Here is a 23,223-nt window from a genome sequence, read left to right as displayed (position 1 = left end):
AGTGTTGTCACCATACAAAATGATGACCTTGCTCGAATGATACCATGGAAAAATCTAAAACATCAGCAAAAGTCATGGAATAATAGATGACACAACATGGGAATTTATTTTTTTATGAATTAAAAATGTTAAATTGTAAATATATATTAATCAAAAAATGGAATGGTATGCAGAAATCTGATGTCCCCTATACTTACAGTATGTGATTTATTTGATAATTAACTTTATGTTTGCATTTATTTATTTGGTAATGCACACACATTTACATTTCATATCTAATGTTATTAGGTTCGAGAAACGTGGTGTTCTCCGGAGGCTCCCCGACGCCCGGGCGGTGAGGCTCGGCTGCCAGCCGAGCCTCACCGCCCGGGGACGGGGGCTCCGTCGTAGGACGGCTAGGGCAGACGGGGCGTCTCGGTCTCGCTGCACATCGGCCGGACCAGGGAGGAGCGCAGGGGGACACACGGTCACCCCTGCGCGGGCCCTCCCGGCCCTAGAGGCGAACCCGCAGTGGCGGAGGAGCCCACCGCCCGAACACCGGCACGAGGCCGGCCGGCGGGGGGCCCTCCGATGGCGGGTCACGGTTTCCAATCGGCCTCTCCGGGAACCATCACCTTAACGTGGTGGAGAGGTTTGTGTGTCCCTATGACCCTGAGGGCTGTGTTGTCTGGAGCCTCGTGCTCCTGGTAGGGTCTCCCATGGCAAATTGGTCTTAGGTGAGGGGCCGGCCTAAGAATGGTTCACAAAAAACCCAATGACAACACGAGGCAGAGGAGGAGTTACCCGGCCCGGAGGAAGCCCGGGGCCCACGTCTGGAGCCAGGCCCAGACGGAGGGCCCGTCAACGAGCGTCTGGTGGCCGGGCTTGCCACGGAGCCCGGGCCGGGGATACCCCGAAAAAGGAACGTGGCACCCCCCTCCTCTCCATCCTGTGGGCTCACCACCTGCGGGAAGAACCGCTTGGGTCGGGTGCGCTGCCACACGGGTGGCAGTGAAGGCCAGGGACCTCGACGGACTGGACCCGGGGCGGCAGAGGCTGGCTCTGGGGACGTGGAACGTCACCTCTCTGTGGGGGAAGGAGCCGGAGCTTGTGCGGGAGGTGGAGCGCTATCAGTTGGATCTGGTAGGGCTTACCTCTACGCACAGCCTCGGTTCTGGAACCGTACTCTTGGGGGGGTTGGACTCTATTCTTCTCTGGAGTTGCCCATGGTGTGAGGCGCCGGGCGGGTGTGGGGATACTCACAAATCCCCAGCTGAGTGCCGCTACGTTGGAGTTTACCCCCGGTGGACGAGAGGGTCGCCTCCCTATGCCTTCGGGTTATGGGGGGGAAAACTCTGACTGTTGTTTGTGCGTATGCACCAAACAGCAGTTCGGAGTATTCGGCCTTCTTGGAGACCCTGAATGGAGTCCTGTATGGGGCTCCAGTAGGGGACTCCATAGTTCTCCTGGGAGACTTCAACGCGCACGTGGGCAACGATGGAGACACCTGGAGTGGCGTGATTGGGAGGAACGGCCTCCCTGATCTAAACCCGAGTGGTCGTTTGTTGTTGGACTTCTGTGCTAGTCATGGATTGTCCATAACGAACACCATGTTCGAACATAAGGATGCTCATAAGTGTACGTGGTACCAGAGCACCCTAGGCCGAAGGTCGATGATCGATTTTGTAATCGTATCATCTGATCTGAGGCTGCATGTTTTGGACACTCGGGTGAAGAGAGGGGCGGAGCTGTCAACTGATCACCATCTGGTGGTGAGTTGGGTCAGAGGGTGGGGGAAGACTCTGGACAGACCTGGTAAGCCCAAACGCGTAGTGAGGGTGAACTGGGAACGTCTGGAGGAGGCCCCTGTCCGAGAGATCTACAACTCACACCTCCGGCGGAGCTTTTCTGGCATCCCTGTGGAGGTTGGGGGCATTGAACCCGAGTGGACGATGTTCAAAGCTTCCATTGCTGAAGCTGCGGCGGTGAGCTGTGGTTTTAAGGTCTTAGATGCCTCAAGGGGCGGCAACCCTAGAACACCGTGGTGGACACCGGTGGTCAGGGAAGCCGTCCGACTGAAGAAGGGGGCCTTCCGGGATATGTTATCTCGGAGGTCTCCGGAGGCAGTTGCAGGGTACCGACGGGCCCGAAGAGCAGCAGCCACTGCCGTGACGGAGGCAAAGCAGCGGGTGTGGGAGGAGTTCGGAGCAGCCATGGAGAAGGACTTTCGGTCGGCACCAAAGTGTTTCTGGAAAACCATCCGGCACCTTAGGAGGGGGAAACGGGGAATCATCCAAGCTGTGTACAGTAAGGATGGGACACTGTTGACCTCAACTGAGGAGGTAATCGGGCGGTGGAAGGAGCACTTTGAGGAACTTCTGAATCCGACCAATACGCCCTCTATGGTAGAGGCAGAGCTGGAAGCTGATGGGGGACCATCATCAATTACCCTGGTGGAAGTCACTGAGGTAGTCAAACAACTCCACAGTGGCAAAGCCCCGGGGGTTGATGAGATCCGCCCAGAAATGCTGAAGGCTCTGGGTGGGGAGGGGCTGTCTTGGATGACACGTCTCTTCAACACCGCGTGGAAGTCGGTGACAGTGCCTAAGGAGTGGCAGACCGGGGTGGTGGTTCCCCTTTTCAAAAAGGGGGACCGGAGAGTGTGTGCCAATTACAGGGGTATCACACTGCTCAGCCTACCTGGTAAAGTCTACTGTTGGAAAGGAGGGTTCGGCCGATAGTCGAACCTCAGATCGAAGAGGAACAATGCGGATTCCGTCCTGGCCGTGGAACAACGGACCAGCTCTTCACTCTCGCAAGGATCCTGGAGGGGGCCTGGGAGTATGCCCATCCAGTCTACATGTGTTTTGTGGACTTGGAGAAGGCATATGACCGGGTCCCCCGGGAGATACTGTGGGGAGTGCTGCGGGAGTATGGGGTGAGGGGGGCACTTCTCAGGGCCATCCAATCCCTGTACGCCCAAAGCGAGAGCTGTGTTCGGATCCTCGGCAGTAAGTCGGACTCGTTTCCGGTGGGGGTTGGCCTCCGCCAGGGCTGCGCTTTGTCACCAATCCTGTTCGTGATATTCATGGACAGGATATCGAGGCGTAGTCGGGTGGAGGAGGGTTTGCAGATCGGTGTGCTGAGGATCTCATCGCTGCTTTTTGCAGATGATGTGGTCCTGTTGGCATCATCGGTCTGCGACCTCCAGCACTCACTGGATCGGTTCGCAGCCGAGTGTGACGCAGTCGGGATGAGAATCAGCACCTCTAAATCTGAGGCAATGGTTCTCAGCAGGAAACCGGTGGATTGCCTACTTCGGGTAGGGAATGAGTCCTTACCCCAAGTGAAGGAGTTTAAGTATCTCGGGGTCTTGTTCGCGAGTGAGGGGACGATGGAACGTGAGATTGGTCGGAGAATCGGAGCAGCAGGGGCGGTATTGCATTCGCTTTACCGCACCGTTGTGACGAAAAGAGAGCTGAGCCGGAAGGCAAAGCTCTCGATCTACCGTTCAATCTTCGTTCCTACTCTCACCTATGGTCATGAGGGTTGGGTCATGACCGAAAGAACGAGGTCTCGGGTGCAAGCGGCCGAAATGGGTTTCCTCAGGAGGGTGGCTGGCGTCTCCCTTAGAGATAGGGTAAGAAGCTCAGTCATCCGTGAGGGACTCGGAGTAGAGTCCTTGCTCCTTTGCGTCGAAAGGAGCCAGTTGAGGTGGTTCGGGCATCTAGCACGGATGCCTCCTGGGCGCCTCCCTTGGGAGGTGTTCCAGGCACGACCAGCTGGGAGGAGACCACGGGGAAGACCCAGGACTAGGTGGAGAGATTATATCTCTACTCTGGCCTGGGAACGCCTCGGGATCCCCCAGTCAGAGCTGGTTAATGTGGCCCGGGAAAGGGAAGTTTGGGGTCCCCTGCTGGAGCTGTTGCCCCCGCGACCCGATCCCGGATAAGCGGTTGAAGATGGATGGATGGATGGATCTAATGTTATTTCTATTTCTCTTATAACTTTCTGTTTATATATATATATATTTATTCTAAAGGAAACAGCTGATGTCACTCAATTCAAACAGTGTTAAATAAGGCTTTTTTTAAAAAAAAAAACAGCGCCCCCACTGGAGCATCAGTAACAGTTCAGGCGTAGAATGGTACTGCAGCACGGAAGATGATGAAAGGCTTCGAAAACAAAAACCCACAAAATGATAATGCATTCAGTTGAAGTTCTGTAGAAGTTGATGAGAGAAAAGCTCAAGCTTAAAATCATGAAGAAACCACAGTCACTGTAGACAGAGCTGTGTTGTGTTGAAGTGGTGTGAAGAGAGAGAAGAGTCACTCTCACCGGACTGATTTTCCTCTCCGTCCATTTCACGTACAGAGACATACGGTAAAATAATACTTTAACACGTTGCAGACACACATGGTAAAATAATACTTTAACACGTTACAGAGACACACGGTAAAATAATACTTTAACACGTTACAGACACACATGGTAAAATAATACTTTAACACGTTACAGACACACACGGTAAAATAACACTTTAACACGTTACAGAGACACACGGTGAAATAACACTTGAACACGTTACAGAGACATACAGTAAAATAATACTTTAACACGTTACAGAGACACGGTGAAATAATACTTTAACACGTTACAGAGACACACGGTGAAATAACACTTTAACACGTTACAGAGACACACGGTGAAATAATACTTTAACACGTTACTGAGACACACGGTGAAATAACACTTTAACACGTTACAGAGACACACGGTGAAATAACACTTTAACACGTTACAGAGACACACGGTGAAATAACACTTTAACACGTTACAGAGACACACGGTGAAATAACACTTTAACACGTTACAGAGACACACGGTGAAATAACACTTTAACACGTTACAGAGACACACCGTGAAATAACACTTTAACACTTTACAGAGACACACGGTGAAATAATACTTTAACACGTTACAGAGACACACGGTGAAATAACACTTTAACACGTTACAGAGACACATGGTGAAATAACACTTTAACACGTTACAGAGATACATGGTAAAATACTACTTTTACCTGGATTATGTGTTTGCTGAATTCCAGAAGATGTTTGGAAAGATTCAGAAAATATGGTGAATCTAATGTTATTGGTACATTTGATTGGTAATCAGAGCCGCGCTGTTATTTCCTTGTTTTTTTAAAGGGAGTTCTGCTGATAGAGACACCAGCTAATAGTGAGAATGTGGTTTATGACCTGATTTAATCTTCTCTTGTAGACTCCATCCTTCTGGTTATCTCTACAGTTTAGTTAAGACTGCATTCTTCTGGTTATCACTACAGTTTAGTTTAGACTCCATCCTTCTGGTTATCACTACAGTTTAGTTTAGACTCCATCCTTCTGGCTATGACTACAGTTTAGTTTAGACTCCATCCTTCTGGTTATCGCTACAGTTTAGTTTAGACTGCATTCTTCTGGTTATCACAACAGTTTAGTTTAGACTCCATCCTTCTGGTTATCTCTACAGTTTAGTTTAGACTCCATCCTTCTGGTTATCTCTACAGTTTAGTTTAGACTCCATCCTTCTGGTTGTCACTACAGTTTAGTTTAGACTCCATCCTTCTGGTTATCACTACAGTTTAGTTTAGACTCCTTCCTTCTGGTTATCACTACAGTTTAGTTTAGACTCCATCTGTCTGGTTATCACTAGAGTTTAGTTTAGACTAAATCCGTCTGGCTATGACTACAGTTTAGTTTAGACTGCATTCTTCTGGCTATGACTACAGTTTATTTTAGATTCCAATATTCTGGTTATCTCTACAGTTTAGTTTAGACTCCATCCTTCTGGCTATCTCTACAATTTAGTTTAGACTACATCCTTCTGGCTATGACTACAGTTTAGTTTAGACTCCATCCTTCTGGTTATGTCTACAATTTAGTTTAGACTCCATCCTTCTGGTTATCTCTACAGTTTATTTTAGACTCCATCCTTCTGGCTATGACTACAGTTTAGTTTAGACTCCATCCTTCTGGTTATCTCTACAGTTTAGTTTAGACTCCATCCTTCTGGTTATCACTACAGTTTAGTTTAGACTCCATCCTTCTGGTTATCTCTACAGTTTAGTTTAGACTCCATCCTTCTGGTTATCACTACAGTTTAGTTTAGACCCCATCCTTCTGGTTATCTCTACAGTTTAGTTTAGACTCCATCCTTCTGGTTATCACTACAGTTTAGTTTAGACCCCTTCTTTCTGGTTATCACTGTATCACGCCATCTGGATCCCAATCCTGATGGCGTCCTCTAAAGCAAAGCGTTGCGCACACACACCGCCCCGCGGTCGCACATTGACGCAACTCACGGCTATTAAAACACCGTCATTCTTAAAGTGCCGGTACTAATAACTCTTTTAGCACATAATTTAAGGTGGCAATGATATAGCTTTGAAGAACATTTTTTATCTTCTTATTGGTGGTTTTGAACATTTGAATTAACAACTTCATTGCTGAGAAACCAAGACACAATGCACTTCCACCAGCCTTTACAAACGTTTGACCACACTCCTAAATATGTTTAATTATCTTGAAAAACCAACTGTTCATGAAATAATTATTCAAAAAAAAAGTGCTTTGTTGTTTAAAGAATGTCTTTTAAAAAACGCTTCGAGATTTTTGTTATTATTATTATTATTATTATTATTTTATTTTTATTATTATTATTATTATTATTATTATTATCATTATTATTATTATTATTATTTAAAGCCGAGGAAACATGAGAATTATCCGTCACTGTTTTAAGGTTCTTTTGTGTCACATAAATGACTAAAAGATGAAAATGTTTAAAAACTAGGAGACAGTGAAGTAATCGAATGATCTTATTAATGATCTGATAATAATAAATAAAGTAATTAATTTAATTTAAATTAAATTAATTAGAATGGTCTATTATATTATATTTACAGAAGTTGTATTGTGATGCCGTCACATGCGCCTGTGTACCTTAGTGCATGTGTGTGTGTGTGTGTGTGTGTGCGTGTGCGTGTGCGTGTGTGTGTGTGTGTGTGTGTGTTTATATTGGTATAGGTATTCTGTGTTGTGTTGGAAACCACTATCTGCTCTCTGCAGCTGGATGGATCACAGATTGGACCAGAGCTATAAATACTCTGTCTGACACACACACACACACACACACACACACACACACACACACACAAACACACAAACACACACACACCATAAATACACCTTGACACTGAGCTTGAGCTCAGTCTGCTCTGCCAAACCCGATCAGACAGGAAATAAATCACTACAACACACACACACATTATAATGTGTTTATATATATATATATATATGTATATATATATATACATATATATATGATAGAGTACAGTGTCAAATATGAAAACACTATATTTTGGGTATGATATGGTAAAATATGTAAGGAATAATGTACAGCAAACTGGTCATCGTGAAATAAAGAATAGAGTATTCAACAAAGCCATGTAATAATATAATATAATATCCAAAACAGGGTATTCCCTACAAGACATAAATGATAAGAGGAAGTAGACGTCAATGAGCCAGGACATATGGAATTGTATTATTATTTCTAGGGCTGGAACGATCCACCTATCTCTTGATTCTACACTATCATGATACTTGGATGCTGATTCGATATGTGTTGTGATTTTTAAGTATTGTGATTTATTATTGTGATTTATTGTGATTGTTGTTAACTTGTTTAACTCTAGACCATGGAGGGAACAAGTTGAATCATCCACTTCTAGGGACTTTTACTTTGAAAAATCTCTAAATGAATCCAGTAAAATGTTTGATTTTCAGCATGTATGTAGTCAGAGATGTCCTGAAGTCAAATATATCAGGATCATTGTCAGGAATTATTTATAAAAATTTGTATCCAGTAACCCAAAAATCAAAGAATAAAGACATTTCCATCACAGATTAGTGGCATTTTCTTTTTAATTTACAAGGGACATGTAATGTTTTATACTTCTGGTGAATATAATCCATCAATCTTATTTCCATAGATGTATTTTTTATATCCAGTGTAGGGGATTTACAAATGGGACAGGTTTGTTATTAGCTAATTAATAAATAATATTCATAGAATTATTATTATTAATAAGAATTATCAATAAACATTAATAATGAACGGGGCACCACCCTGGAATCAGGGACCAATAACCAAAACCTTAATTCAGTCTCAAAAGGGGGTTGTTCACTCCAAATGCCAGTATTTTAACACTACTTTACACTTAGGAGATGAATGGTGAAGGGTGAATCCGAGCACTAACTCTCACAACCAGCTGTTACTACAATATAAATGCACAATAAACACAGACAACTGCTATTTAAAGTAAGACCATTTATTTAAATATAGTGATCTCAATCAACAATAAACAACACTCTAACAACATCAATCTAAATCAATAGTTATTAAACAATAGTAATTAAAGATTAACAACACTTTTAATCAACAAATGGATATTCTACAATGCAGCTCTAAGCACTAAACTAGAATTAAACAAAACACAAAAGCAAGAGATGGTGTGTGTGTGTGTGTATGAACGTGTGTATGTGTGTGTGTGTTTAGGTGTGAAATGGGAGTGTGTGTGTGGAGGAGGAGCAAGGGGAAGCTCGAGGTGGCGTCACCACGTAAGTGGTGACGTCACGTGAGGGAGGAGTTGCTCGAACGTTACAGACCACGCACAAACGGGATGTGAATCCCATGTGTCTGTAAGGTAATGGGTGTGTAGGAGGAGTGTCTAAGTGTGTGTGTGGGAGTGTGTGTGTGTGAGGAGGAGCAAGGGGAAGCTTGCGGTGGCGTCACCACCTAAGTGGTTACGTCACGTGAGGGAGGAGTTGCTCGAACATTACAGACCACGCACAAACGGGATGTGAATCACACGTGTCTGTAAGGTAATGGGTGTGTAGGAGGAGTGTCTAAGTGTGTGTGTGGTATGGGAGGAGCAAGAGAAGCCCCGAAGTGGACGTCACCACGTAAGTGGTTACGTCACGTGAGGGAGGAGTTGCTCTGGTGGCGGAAGCGCCACGAAAGTTACCGACAACGCACTAACGGGAGGCGAGTCCCACGTGTCGGCAAAGTAGGAATGAGTGTGTAGAAGTGGAGAAAAAGAGAAGCTCTGGTGCAGCAAAAAGAGATTCTCAAGAAAAACCCATGGCGGGGAGCACACAGTGGTCAACAGTCAGCACAGTAAAACACAGCAAAATAACACAGCAAAATAACACAGCGAAGCAAAGCAAAGCAAAACAACAACAACAAGCAAAGTAAACAAAGCAAACAAGCGGACTCGGCGGTCCGTACGTTCAATACAAAGCAATAATAATTATTAACTTGTTGTACTACACAATTTCACTAGTCTCTGCCCAGACACAAGCCTCTTACTTGAATCGCTTCTCCGAAGCGATAGTGGTGTAAATCGTCGTTAGTTGGTCCGGCGGCGTCGCGCAGGCTCGGACAATAACGGGCCGTTATGATGCTCGTCAGCGGGGGGAACGGCAGGGCTGGCTCTCCGTGTGGCAGCGGATGGGAAGCAGCCGATGTGAAGACGGAGGGGCAGTCGTCTCTTCCTTGGTGAAGAACGAGGGTCCGGTTCTTCCTTCTGCAGGTATGGTGGTCTGGACGTCTGATGAACACGACAATGGCTTAACTCGTCCGGCGAGGTCAGGAACTGTGGCTCGGTCTTAAAGTGAACGCTGCAGCGTTGGGTACCTCCTGGAGCAAACGTTGTTCGCGGTTGAAAAGGGACGAGTTCTCAAGTCGGCGTGCTTTTATCTCCTGTGAGATTGTGGGCGTGTCACTGGAAAGACCCCACATTTCCTGTTAGCCTCATCCAATGGGCAGCCCCCATTTGGATTCAACTGAAATCTCGCATGTAGGTGCGAGATTTCAAGAGCTGGCGGTTTAGTCTTTGTTCTGTTATCAGGCTTCAAATCTCCCATGTAGGCCAAGGCTCTTTGTCTGGTGAGGTCCCTATACACCAGTTTGTTAACACCTTTTTTTGAAAAGCAGACTTAGTCCCATGTGTCCACTTCCTGTAACTTCTCCAAGGTGGTCTCTAGCTCTCCTTTCAGCTTCGTTCTCTTTAACCATCCATGGTCAGCTCCATCGGGGCCGTTTGAATGCAGAGAATAGAAATGTCAGTATATGGGTGCTCTACAGTCTTAGCGTCGCCCCATTTGACCACGGAGACAAGAGCGACAGCCGGCTCCATCGCCACGTTACCGCGATACCATAACGTTTCCTGCTAACTGTTTCACACTTTTTGTTCAGATGTTTTGCAGACATTTTTCTGCCTTTATTTGGACATTTTTCAGACATGTTTTTTTACTTTTTTCTGAAATATTTCAGACATTTTTCAATCTTTTATTCAGACATATATTGGCCTTTTTTGGACATTTTGTTCGGCCTTTTTTGGTCATTTTTCGGAAATATTTCAGACATTTTTCAGACTTTTATTCAGACATAGATCAGCCTTTTTTGGGCATTTTCTCTGCCTTTTTGGACATTTTTCAGACTTCTTCCAGACTTTTTTCGTAAAAATTTCAGACATTTTTCAGACTTTTATTCAGACATACTTTGGCATTTTTTTGCCTTTTTTTTTTTTTTGCCATATTTCGGCAATATTTTGGGATTTTTTCGGCATTTTTCAAACATATTTCGGCTTTTTTTCTGACTTTTTTCAGCCTTTGTTTGGACTTATTATGGCCTTTTTTTAGAAATTAGCATGCAGCTTTAGCCGTGATGTCTAGCTCTGCTTTTCCTGTCAATGTGTAAAACCCAAAGTGTTTCCATCCTTTACTGGATGTGTAGTGTTTACCACGCTGGATTTAACATGGGAGGGTGCAGGTCGAATCTACGCTGACCCTCCAACGGTTTAGACTTTCTGAGGTTTGTTTTGGTTGACAGATAGGGATTGGATATGAGGTCACGTTACTCAGACTACCACAATAAAAGCGGTAACTTCCTTCTATTTCCGCGTAGACTCAGATGAAGCAAATATATCGATTCTGGTTTTAAAACATCTATTTAGAAATCGTAAAAAAAACACCCCACTTATTATTGAGTAAGTCTGAATGATTAATAGTTAACATGTGTTTGCTATTGGAAGGCAGGAGTGCAGTTTGAGATAGATTTAATCACTAGAATGCCAATTTGTTTCTGCGAGTAACCTTTTGAACGGTTCGACATGCAAACAATAAACACTGGGACTCACTGGATGAGTGTGCATGTTGTTTACTGGTGGGAGCGTCCTGACCTCATTAGCCTGAGCTGGGCTGATTAGCATTAGAGAAAAAACAATTACTGATCATTATCAGCATTTATTCAAATAAGGAAGCAGCTAGAGCTTTGTGTTAGCAAACAAAAGGTCAAAAATTAGCAGAGAAAAGTGTGTGTGTGTGTGTGTGTGTGTGTTGATGTATTTCAGACTGGTGCTCCTAAACGGGTCCCTCCAGAAACAAGTGGAGAATACTACGCTGCTTCAGGTGAAAAATAGCACATTGCAGGATGAAAACAGCACCCTGCGGGAGGCACCACTGAATGAGACTGATAACTCTTATGAGGTAGAAAGTTGTGACTTGGGACTTTAGGGCTCTATGATCTCTGTGTTGTGGAAAACACGGACAGAATCACAGAATCTGATGATTAAAATGTCATCAGCTGTAAAACCTGGAATAACGTGGAATTTATCAAAATGTTGATTCAGTTCATGAAAATCTGGATTTTGCTGCTGTTCTGAGCGTTTTTTCACAGCCTCTGAGTCGACTACCAGAAAAACTCTACTACTATGTATTGTTTTCATTTCCAGATGCTGCTTCCAGACGCTGCTTCTCTTCTCTGTGTCGGCGTTTCACCGACAGCGAGCTCAGCTGACGTTCACGCACACATTGATGTGGAAGAGATCCTCTCAGACGACTAACCTAGCTCGCACTAAACCACTTTAGCCCTGATTTTACACTTGCCAACAGTTTCTGGAGCTTCCCGACCAAAGCCCCAGATCAGAGGCAAACTGGCGTTGGCTCAGTGCTCGCCGTTCAAAGACATAAGCTGAGAGGCTCGCCGATGCATCACCTAGAACGCTAAATGTCTGACCTGTCGGGGAGCTCCAGCCAATGAGAGTGCAGGCCCAGGCTGAGGGGAGACCTGGGGGAGAGGTCACCTGTTAGTCACCCAGAAACCTCAATTCAAAACTAACAGCTACATTTAGAGCACCTCACTTTACAAAAGGACAGTATGGTGTGTTTTTTATAGCTGAATGGAAGCAACTTCATTGATTAAAAAAAATAGTGCACCATTGTATTAAATCAAATTCAGTGATATTCATTAAATATTTAATATTTTCTTATGAATTGTTGACTTTTTCTTCATCCAACACACTTTTTAAAACCACATCCTGTGTTTTTTTATTGTAATTATCTGGACCCGTCCAGTGACCGCTGTGAAAGGACAGCTGACAACATGGGAAAGTCCATGTGACAGCTTGGAGAGACAGCTGACAGAAGGGAAAAAACCCCACTGGGGCTGTCATGGGCTACCTACCCATGTCAGCAGTCCCCAACGCTGGTTCAGTTAGTTGGAGACACCCGCTAAATGCTACAGAAAGTCAACAAAGGAACATAATCCTAGAGCCTGCGAGAGCGGGGGCGCAAGATGGCTCACTGGAGGGAGCAATGGGAAATGTAAGCAAGCAAGATTAGCCTTATCATCAGAGCGACATACGACCTTCTTCCATCACCAAATAATCTCTATCAGTGGTATGGCGAGGATCCAACCTGTGCCCTCTGCCCAGCTCCAGCGACTCTCAAACACATCCTGACAGGTTGCAAGACCAGCCTTTCGCAAGGCAGTTATACCTGGCGGCACAATCAGATCCTCAAGAGCCTGGCATCAGCTCTGGAAGACAAGTGACGGTTGACCAACTCCTTGCCCCCCCTGAGAGCAACCAATCCCCTTAAGGTAACAGCATTTGTCCGAGAAGGACAGAAAACACCCAAACACCCTCCCACCAAGCCAGACACAGGATGCCTATTCATGGCCCGCGACTGGAAGATGCTGGTGGACGTCAGCCAGCAATTAATTTTTCCACCCGAGATTGCTTCCACCAACCTCAGGCCAGACTTGGTACTCTGGTCCCCCTCACTCAAGACTGCTTACATAGTAGAGCTCACAGTTCCATGGGAAAACTTGATTGAAGAGGCCGGCGAACGTAAGAAACTGCGCTACGCAGAGCTAGCAGCAGAAGCGAAGCAGCGAGGCTGGAACACCAAAGTCTATCCAGTCGAGGTAGGATGCAGAGGATTCGTGGCTTCTTCTACCATCAGATTGCTGAAAGAGCCACGGTCAGGCTCTGCGGCGGATCATCAGAGCAATCTCAGAAGCGGCTGAAAGAGGCAGCCAGTGGATTTGGCTCAAGCAGAATGATCCGGGCAGGGCTCCGAATACATCCGCATAACCCACTGGAGAACCCCCACCTATCAGCCTTTCAGCCGTCTGCCATTCCCAGCAGTAAGGTGAATTTCGGGACACTTGAGCACAGTACACAAGCTGAGGATTGATCACCCTGCAGCTGGCCGCCTTTGTGGAGGGTGTATAGTGTTAAAATGCCGAAACATAGGATGAAACAAGGGTACACCACTGATGATGCGTCCTGTGCCCAATTGTCCTGAAATGTCACAACCCAGGCAACCCTCCCACAAACTCTGAGAACCCCCACCTGTCAATTATCAACCACTCCAACAACAAGGTGAATTTTGTGGAAGTGCTCACCACCTATTGGCACAAGGGACAGATTTTAACACCACACCCTGTGTTTTTTTATTCTTAAAGACACATTTTCTGATGACAATTCAGAAAAACTAAAACGGAAAAAACTGAATTTGGGAAAGATAAAACAGATTTTATAGGGCTATATAATGTTATGTGGAGACAAGGAGACATGTGATAATTGTATAGTTTTATTAATATTTTGAATACAAATAGAGATGGAAGCAGGAAATGGTTATGATGGCTATAATATAGCACCTTTCAAAACAAGGTTACAAAGTGCTTTACGAACACCCAGAACTTAAAAAAAACAACATAAAATCATATAAATACAAAATAAAATCATAAAAATAGTTACAAAGATGATAAGAGAGATGAGCAGAAATGTAATATTATTATTTATTATTTTCATTTGACTTAATTAGTTATTAGATGTTTGTATGCACATGCATATGAATGTGAGTTAAACCGGGGCACCCGGAGAAAACCCATACGTACCACCAGAGTAGACAACACACAAACTCAGAACACACTGAGAACACACTGTTGACTACTGAGGTGGCACAGAGAGCCTAAATGTGGGAGAAACCAGATCAACTGGAGTCCAGGCTTGACATCTGGCATGTTGAGTATAGCTGGAGTCTCGCTCTGGGCCAGCTGATGGGGTTGGCCATACTGGCGCTACAGAGCTTGCATAGCTGCACTGTAGGGCTGAGGATGATGGCAGCAGGTTTGGGCTATAAGTCGTGCCTCCTCCAAGACGAGGTGTTCCATGAGCACACGGTATTTATAATGCTCCGTCAGCTCTGTGGGAGGACCCAGAGGGTTATCCAGAGGCATCTTGAGGTCAGTAAACTCTCTTTCACTATCTGTAGTGAGATCAGGAAGAGTGGACACCGGAACCGGCTGAAGGAGTTAGTGAGCTAGTGGCAGCTGATGGGCCTGATGGCTGTACAGGCACTGAATAAGGAGCCTGATACCCTAACGGAGCTGTGACTGCTTGTGTATGAGTGTAATGGTGGAGCAGGTCTGTGAGGTAGGGGGGGTGAGTGAGGAGAAAGAGTTTGAACTGGATGCGTTGTGGGACAGGGAGCTAGTGGAGGTTCTGGAGGACAGGGGTGATGTGGTCACGGGACCGGGGATGGGTGAGCAGACGGGCAGCAGAGTTCTGGATGTATTGGAGTTTATTGAGGACTTTGGATGGTGAGCCGTAAAGAATGCTGTTGCAGTAGTCGATTCTGGATGTAATGAAAACATTAAAGCATGTTTAATTAAAAGAGAACTTATCAACATTATCTTAAAACAAAAAAGTGAAAATGAAAACGTAAATATAATTTTTTTCATCTTTTTTTTAATTGTCTATGTATGTTAGTACTTCTGTATATGAACATGTGTACAATAAAGAAAGTATATAAAAATGTTCAGAGTGATTTGATGACATCATCGAATGCTCCAAGTGATTTGATGACATCATTGAATGCTACAATATCTGTCATTGTTTTGTATTGTTAATTGATTTCCAAGAATAAATATATACATACATTTCCATCAAGCAGCATATATACTAGGGATCGACCGATATGTTTTTTTCAGGAACGATACCGATACCGATTATTAGTAATCAAGGAGACCGATAACCGATATTTTGAACCGATATACATTTACAGTAAAAATTAAAATCTTGGTGTCAAAAATGGGAATAACACAAAACTTCATTGAAAAACATTAAAACATATGTTTAATTAAAAGAGAACTTTTCAACATTATCTTACAACAAAAAAAGTGAAAATGAAAATTAAATGATCTGGCGATGACTGGCAGGAAGACCGGGGTAGATATAATGCAGGTGTGTGTGATGATTGGTTGATTGCTGTCAGCTGCTCCAGCAGTGCCTGCCCAGGAGAAGGAGGAGGAGGAGGAAGGCCACATCTCCCAACACACTGACAGACTAGACAAACAGGGAAAAACACATGAGACAAAAGGGCAGGGTAACTGAGGAAACACAAGGAAAACTAGACTGCCAAAGTGATATCATGACACTGATAGTCCCATTTGTATACATTCTACCAATATTCTATATTCTATATTCTCTATACATATATATATATATATATATATATACATATATACATAGGTATATATACATATATATAGGTATACATATCTAATGAAAGTACAGTCAATTTTGGTACTGTATTTTTAGACTGGTTTGGAATGCTTTTCTTCTCCCAAAATTTGTCACTACCGAAACACAGTAAAAAACTCAAATACAAAGTTTTGTATTAAACTGTTAAGATTGTGTTTACATCCCTCCTCTAAAGACTATTTTTACATATCTTTCACAACTAAATCAATTAAAATTTAAATTTAAAAAAAAATGTTTAAGTTCAATTTATAAGATTCATCAAAATCGAAATGCAATCTTTCTTTGTAAAATGCATAATGCTGATCATATTGATTTCAGAGTTAAAGATTGATTAAATTGAACATACATTTAACCAATCAGTATCATAACATTTTAGTTGATAATTCAATATAGCTTATTTTTTACAAAATGACCACTGTTTCGGTAGTGACCACAGTGTTTTGTTCGCAAGAATATATCATATTCCCTCAACCTTAGTGCTTAATATTAACTCATAACAGTCCTCATGCCTTGGAAATATTACAAACACAAATGTTATATGAGCAATAGAATGCAATTTATTATTATTGAAGACAGAACAATTGTGTCCAATGATGCATAAGTTGGTGCATAAGTCTATTGTGAAAAAGAAGGGTTGTAGCAACTCATAACGTAATGACTGTGCATAATGTAATAATTTAAATGTAATAAAAGCTCATAATGTAATAATCAGCACATAATGTAATAAAACCTTAAGCACACAATGTAATAACAGTTTTGTTCATGATGTAATAAGTTATTACATTATAAGAACATTATTACATTATAAACTTAGCAAAACAAAAGTGAAAAATTTAATAAACTCAGCACATTATGTAATAATTAAAACAAAGAGTACTCTACTCATCCCTTACAGCACAGGAACCCACTAGTTTTACATGACACAAGTGGAGTAGTTAATTTATAGAACTGGACTTTGTCTGTTTGGTCAAGAGGACATTTTCATCAATCAATTCCATATTGATGAAGCCTCTTGGATGTGAGACTACAAGATATCCAGTTACATGGACAAATGAAAACCTTTACAGAGATGATGCTGAATTAAATATAATTATTCCAGTTACTGTAATTGTAAGCTGAGCCAAGCAGCAAACTATTTTAGGTAACAATCCTCAATGCAGTCCCTCAGACTGGCCTCAGTACCTTCCCTCAGACTGCACTCAATGCAGTCACTCAGACTGGACACAATGCAGTCCCTCAGACTGGCCTCAGTCCCTCAGACTGGACTCAGTGTAGTCCCTCAGACTGGACTTTATACTGTTCCTCAGACTGGTCTCAATGCAGTCCCTCAGACTGGCCTCAATACTGAACCTTACACTGGTCTCAATGCAGTCCCTCAGACTTCTCTCAATACTGAACCTTACACTGGTCTCAATACTGTAGCTCACACTGATCCTAATGCTGTACCTCATGCTAGCCTCAGTGCAGTCCCTCAGACTGGCCCCAGTGCAGTCCCTCAGACTGGCGTCAGTTCAGTCCCTCAGAAAGCACTCCATGTAGTCCCTCAGAATGGACTCAATGCAGTCCCTAAGACTGGACTCAGTGTAGTCCCTCAGACTAGACTCAATACTGAACCTTACACTGGTCTCAATGCAGTTCCTCAGACTGGCCTCAATACTGTAGCTCACACTGATCTCAATGCTATACCTCATGCTAGCCTCAGTGCAGTCCCTCAGACTGGCCCCAGTGCAGTCCCTCATGCTAGCCTCAGTGCAGTCACTCAGACTGGCCCCAGTGCAGTCCCTCAGACTGGCCTCAGTTCAGTCCCTCAGAAAGCACTCAATACTGTTCCTCAGACTGGACTCAATGCAGTCCATCAGACTGGCCTCAATACTGTAGATCACACTGATCCCAATGCTGTACATCATGCTAGCCTCAGTGCAGTCCCTCAGACTGGCCCAAGTGCAGTCCCTCATGCTAGCCTCAGTGCAGTTCCTCAGACTGGCCCCAGTGCAGTCCGTCATGCTAGCCTCAGTGCAGTCCCTCAGACTTGCCTCAGTTCAGTCCCTCAGACTGGACTCAATGCTGTTCCTCAGACCGGGCTCAATACTGTAGCTCACACTGATCCCAATGCTGTACATCATGCTAGCCTCAGTGCAGTTCCTCAGACTGGCCCCAGTGCAGTCCGTCATGCTAGCCTCAGTGCAGTCCCTCAGACTTGCCTCAGTTCAGTCCCTCAGACTGGTCTCAATGCAGTCCCTCAGACTTCTCTCAATACTGAACCTTACACTGGTCTCAATGCAGTCCCTCAGACTGGCCCCAGTGCAGTCCCTCATGCTAGCCTCAGTGCAGCCACTCAGACTGGCCCCAGTGCAGTCCCTCAGACTGGACTCAATACTGTTCCTCAGACTGGACTCAATGCAGTCCCTCAGACTGGACTCAATGCAGTCCCTCAGATTGGACTCAGTGCAGTCCCTCAGACTGGACTCAATGCTGTCACTCAGACTGGACTCAATACAGTCCCTCAGACTGGACTCAATACTATCCCTCAGACTAAACTCTATGTTGTCCCTCAGACTGAGCTCTGTGCAGTCCTTCAGACTGGACTCAATGCAGTCCCTAAGACTAGACTCAGTGTAGTACTTCAGACTGAACTCAATGCTGTTCCTCAGACTGAACTCAATGCTGTTCCTCAGACTGGACTCAGTGTAGTCCCTCAGACTAGACTCAATGCTGTTCCTCAGACTGGACTCAATGCTGTCCCCTCAGACTGGCCTCAATGTTGTCCTTCAGACTGGACTCCATCTGTCCCTCAGACTGGACTGAGTGCAGTCCCTCAGACTGGCCTCAGTCCCTCAGAATGGACTTAATACTGTTCCTCAGACTGGACTCAATGCAGTCCCTCAGACTGGACTCAATACTGAACCTCAGACTGGACTCAATGCTGTTCCTCAGACCAGACTCAATACAGTCCCTCAGACTGGACTCAATACTATCCCTCAGACTAGACTCTATGCTGTCCCTCAGACTGAACTCTGTGCAGTCCTTCAGACTGGACTCAATGCAGTCCCTCAGACTGGCCTCAGTCCCTCAAAATGGACTTAATATTGTTCCTCAGACTGGACTCAATGCAGTCCCTCAGACTGGACTCAGCACTGTCCCTCAGACTGGCCTCAATACTGAACTTTACACTGGTCTCAATGCAGTCCCTCAGACTGGCCTCAATACTTTAGCTCACACTGATCTCAATGCTATACCTCATGCTAGCCTCAGTGCAGTCCCTCAGACTGGCCCCAGTGCAGTCCCTCATGCTAGCCTCAGTGCAGTCACTCAAACTGGCCTCAATACTGAACTTTACACTGGTCTCAATGCAGTCCCTCAGACTTCTCTCAATACTGAACCTTACACTGGTGTCAATGCAGTCCCTCCGACTGGCCTCAATACTGTAGCTCACACTGATCTCAATGCTATACCTCATGCTAGCCTCAGTGCAGTCCCTCAGACTGGCCCCAGTGCAGTCCCTCATGCTAGCCTCAGTGCAGTCCCTCAAACTGGCCTCAATACTGAACTTTACACTGGTCTCAATGCAGTCCCTCAGACTTCTCTCAATACTGAACCTTACACTGGTGTCAATGCAGTCCCTCCGACTGGCCTCAATACTGTAGCTCACACTGATCTCAATGCTATACCTCATGCTAGCCTCAGTGCAGTCCCTCAGACTGGCCCCAGTGCAGTCCCTCATGCTAGCCTCAGTGCAGTCCCTCAGACTGGCCCCAGTGCAGTCCCTCATGCTAGCCTCAGTGCAGTCACTCAGACTGGCCCCAGTGCAGTCCCTCAGACTGGCCTCAGTTCAGTCCCTCAGAAAGCACTCCATGTAGTCCCTCAGAATGGACTCAATGCTGTCCCTAAGACTAGACTCAGGCTGTATTCGAAACCGCATACTGCATACTACTGAGGAGCGCAGTATGCAGTATGCAGTACATACTGCATACTGTGCATCCTCAGTAGTATGCAGTATGGAACGTAAATCGGTTTATTTTGTAGTACGCGAGGCCGAGTTTCGCGGGCTTCCGGTTTTGGAAAGCGGAAGCCCGCAAGCACGAACAATAGAAAACCTCCGCCCCCTACTGCCAAGAAAGAAAGATTGAAAGAAAGAAAGGTTAGCTATAAATAGAATATTAAATAGAATATAGATAGATTTAGATAGAATATTGAATAGAATATAGATAGATAGATAGATATAGATAGATTTAGATAGAATATTGAATAGAATATAGATAGATAGATAGATATGAACAGATTTAGATAGAATATTGAATAGAATATAGATAGATAGATAGATATAAACAGATTTAGATAGAATATTGAATAGAATATAGATAGATAGATATAAACAGATTTAGATAGAATATTGAATAGAATATAGATAGATTTAGATAGAATATTGAATAGAATATAGATAGATAGATATAAACAGATTTAGATAGAATATTGAATAGAATATAGATATAATATTAAATAGATATAGATAGAATATTAAATAGATATAGATAGAATATTAAATAGATATTGTTGTAGATAGAATATTAAAATGTCATATGTTAGTGTTGTTAATGCCAATAATGTGGCACGAAGGCGACGAAGGAGGGACGCCACCAGGAGAAGTATGTTGGCCATTATCTGCGCTTCGAGGGCAGTATTTAAGGTTGAATGCCCACACCCCTGTAGTCCGCCTCTACCTGGGAGAGGGAGATTTTAAAAAAGACTTTCGGCTTTCAAGGCAGACCATAAATGCCTTGGTGGAGTGTCTGGGGTACGCCAAGGACCATGGCTGGGTGAAAGACCTGGAGGTTGCCCTTTATTTATATTGGCTGGCCAGTGCCACTTCATATCGTGTGGTGTCCGAGGCCTTTGACGTCCCCATCACCACGGTCCATGATGTTGTCCATCGGGTCGCGGGCAGCATCATGGCCATCTTTAAAAGGGTGGTACATTTCCCTGCCGCAGATGAGCTGGAGGGGATCGGGGAAGGCTTTGCCCGGCTGGCTGGCTCCCGTGCCTTCCGTAGAGTGGCCGGCAGCATTGATTGGACCCACATACGAATCAAGCCACCTGCAGCAAATAAGGAAGACTACCTGAATAGGTACCTTGCATACAAATTGCCACTTCACACAAAGATATAATGGCCTGCTTTAATCTCATATCAATGTCAACTGTCAAGTGACTACATTTTTCTACTTTTTTTAATTTTTAACAGGAAGCTTTTCCACTCCATCCAGCTGCAGGTGATCTGTGACCACAAAGGTCACTTCCTAAATACTTTCACAGGTATGGATTGGAATGAGCATTGTATCAACAGGTTGATACAATATTGCTTTGAGTCTTAAGATTTCAATAGTATTTTTAAGTGAAACTGTGACCCCAGATTATATTTAATTGGGATTTGTGGTTACTTTTCATTGTTAATTGTATTGTTACTTCCAAAGATATTTCCTAATCATAAGTAAAAGTGTTTATGTATCAGGCATTTTTTACACAATATATTCTTCAATGTGCCTTTAGAGCCTTTTTTAAAAGCCGTTACCCCTTTCCTTTTTTTCACAATGACCGGTTACAGGACTACCTGGTTCGGTCCATGATGCTCGGGTCCTGCGTTGGAGCTCCATTTATGTAGAGGAGCTCTACCCGCCTCCTGGCTGGTGCATCATTGGAGATGGAGGATATCCATGCCTGGCGGCACCCATCAGCCTCATGACCCCATACAGGGAGCTGGTGCAGGGCCCAGTCCAGGGGCGGTATAACCGGCATCATTCCAAGGCCAGATGTGTGGTGGAGAGGGCTATCGGAATGATGAAGACCCGGTGGCGCAGCATCTTCCTCAAGGCTCTTGAGGTAAAGGAGAACATAAGATATGTGTAAATGTAAGTAGATACACTGGCTGACTGCTGAGCAGCAGGTCAGGAAAAATTAAAACAAATAATTTTAGTTTAATTGACATTATACAGTTACATACAACCTCTCTTTTCCTGTAGGTGAAGTCCACATTCGTGCCAGAGGTGGTGTCCACGTGTGCCTTCCTCCACAACCTCTCAATAACAAATGGGGATTTGGTGGAGCCAGATGTGGATGAGGAGGAGGGGGCTGTCCATGGCGAGGACGAGGTGGAGGACCAGCCAAACCAGCGTGAGGACCACATATTGCCGGGCGAACATTTGAGGAACAGACTGGCAGCAGAGGTTTCTGCTCCTGGTGCTGCCATCCCTGCACTGCAGGAGCATGATTACTGAATGCAGCAGTAACAAACATATATATTTATTTTGTACATATTTCCTGCAATAATTGTTCTTGTTCTTATTATTAGTTAGTCATTTTAGTAAGTTTAGTATCATTGTGGTTGCTGTACATCCCTCCCCACCCCCTCCCCCCCCCACCCCTCTCTCTCCCCCCGTCTCTCTCTCTCTCTCTCCCTCCTTTATGCAATAAATCAGATATATGTCACATTTGACCTTTTGTTGTATTCATTCACGATAAGGACAATTTAAGATTATACACTAAAATTAGAAGTCCTTGAAGCATGGCTGTATACTCTATTTCTATTGTACCAGTACTTGTTTTACAATTTTATAACACAAGGGTGAAGTTATTGCAATGCTGGACTAGTTGACTGGTTGTCTTGGTATGATATGAAAAGCATTATGTATGTTGTCTCAAATTCATAATTTCTATGATGGCTATGATGATGTGGCTCATCCTCCCTCATTGTGATAAAAAATACACCATCATTATCAGCATTATTAATGTTAAATTCATCATAATTACGATACAATATAATTACTTGTCAAAATGATAAGTAAAATAGATGTATGAATGTAGATAGAATGAATGAATAGATGTATGTGAATAAAGTAGATGATTTTTATGTGACACTAAAACAAACAACATTATCACTGTAAATGAAAGAGCTGATACCAAAATCCATCTATATATTTATTTATTTTTCAAAATTGTCTCAACAAGGGAGAGCAAATCTCTCTGTCTCCTCTCCTCCCTTTCTGCATTTTCATTCTCTCTCTTCACCAACCACTCTCTCCACTCTCTCTCTCTCTTCTCCTCTCTGTCCAGCCGCTCTTTCTCCCTTTTCTCTTCTCTCTCCAGCTGCTCCCTGTCCTTCCTCCCCTCTCTCTCCAGTGCCTCTCTCTCCCTTCTCTCCTCTTTCTCCAGACACATCTTCTCTCTTTCTTCATCCCTTTCAGTGACCTGCTTCAAAATCTGGACCCACTCTGGCTCCCTCCTTCTCTTTGAGG

General features: G+C 44.2%; 1 long non-coding RNA gene across 1 annotated transcript; it reads right to left on the bottom strand.

The window, feature by feature from the left end:
* Positions 1–377: 377 nt before the first annotated feature.
* Positions 378–23,011, bottom strand: LOC119501533. Its single transcript, XR_005209857.1, has 5 exons — positions 23,001–23,011; positions 15,734–15,742; positions 13,255–13,260; positions 11,801–11,808; positions 378–596 (listed from the first exon to the last, which is right to left on the bottom strand). It is a non-coding gene; the product is annotated as an uncharacterized LOC119501533 (long non-coding RNA).
* Between the last annotated feature and the right edge of the window lie 212 nt (positions 23,012–23,223).

The sequence above is a fragment of the Sebastes umbrosus genome, chromosome 1 (genome assembly GCF_015220745.1).
Source record: "Sebastes umbrosus isolate fSebUmb1 chromosome 1, fSebUmb1.pri, whole genome shotgun sequence".
Lineage (NCBI taxonomy): Eukaryota > Metazoa > Chordata > Actinopteri > Perciformes > Sebastidae > Sebastes > Sebastes umbrosus.
This window is presented reverse-complemented; position numbering and strand designations above follow the sequence as displayed.